Source organism: Abramis brama, assembly GCF_963993115.1.
Source record: "Abramis brama genome assembly, chromosome: 2".
Classification (NCBI taxonomy): Eukaryota; Metazoa; Chordata; class Actinopteri; order Cypriniformes; family Leuciscidae; genus Abramis; species Abramis brama.
Window position 1 is genome coordinate 8274184 of NC_139964.1, and position 1311 is coordinate 8275494.

The following is a 1311-nucleotide window of genomic DNA, read 5'->3' on the forward strand; positions in this document are numbered from 1 at the left end:
CAGACACTGATCTCAATCATGGTGACATCAAATTTATTTTAAAGCTGTCAGCTGCGGCTGTCAAACAAAAACCGTAAAAATAAAGTAAAATATCCTATTTTAGAAGTGCAAAAAACTTTTACAGAAATTTTCCTTAAATGTTTTACAGAAAAACACTGTTATTTTACAGCTATTTCCTGAATTATTGCGATTTAAAAAAATGATATGCATGTGAGAAATTATGACATTATAGACTTTGTATAAAGCTAAATTCCATCTACATGTAATCTAAGCTAATATATTCATATTTTTGACTGTCATATCAGAGAATCAAGCCATCATATGATGACATCATCAAAGAATAACCAAAATCATCTGAAATTTTTTCCAGCATTTATTGCTATATCAAATGTGCATCAAAGACACAGTTAAAGCAGCCAAAGAAAAACATACGTTAAAAATTGAAGTCATGAGCCCAACTAAAGCAGACACTAATCTCAATCATGGTGACATCAAATTTATTTTAAAGTTTTTTACAATTTATTTAAATTAGCATATTTTACTTTAATTTTAGGGTTTTTGTTTGGCAGCCGCAGCTGCCAGTCATTTGACCCTTTTTTTACGATTTTTTTACAATGAAGGTGTTTGATCATAATAATGCAGGAAATACCTGTGAAATAACAGTGTTTTTTCGGTTTATTTAAATTACCATATTTTACTTTAATTTTATGGTTTTTGTTTGGCAGCCGCAGCTGCCAGTCATTTGACCCTTTTTTACGATTTTTTTTTACAATGAAGGTATGTGATCGTGATTATTCAGGAAATACCTGTAAAATAACAGTGTTTTTCAGTTTATTTAATTTAGGATGTTTTACAGTTTTTTGGGGAGCTGACAGTCATTTGACCATTTTATCATTTAACTGTTTTCTTTCTGTTAAATTACAGATTATATTTGTAATTTTACATACATTTTTATGTAATTTAAGAAAACAGAAAAAATACTGTATGAAAAATACGATCAATTTTCTGTATAAAAAATGTGAATTACTGTAATTTGTCATTAATGTCACAATACCTAAAATAACAGCTGAATTTTTATTTTACAGATATTTTTTGTAATTTTACAGTGTTTTGAGTACAATTTAAAATGAAAGAAAATGATCGTAAAAAAATCACAGTTATTTTCTGTAAAATTAGGATTTTTTTTTACAGTGTAGTTTAATTCAGGGCCAGTAACTTCTTTGTCTCATTTTAGTCTCCACCATGCAGGGCTGATGGCTCCGGCTACAGATGTAACAGTACACTGAATGGACGTTGTGATAACTAAATTCA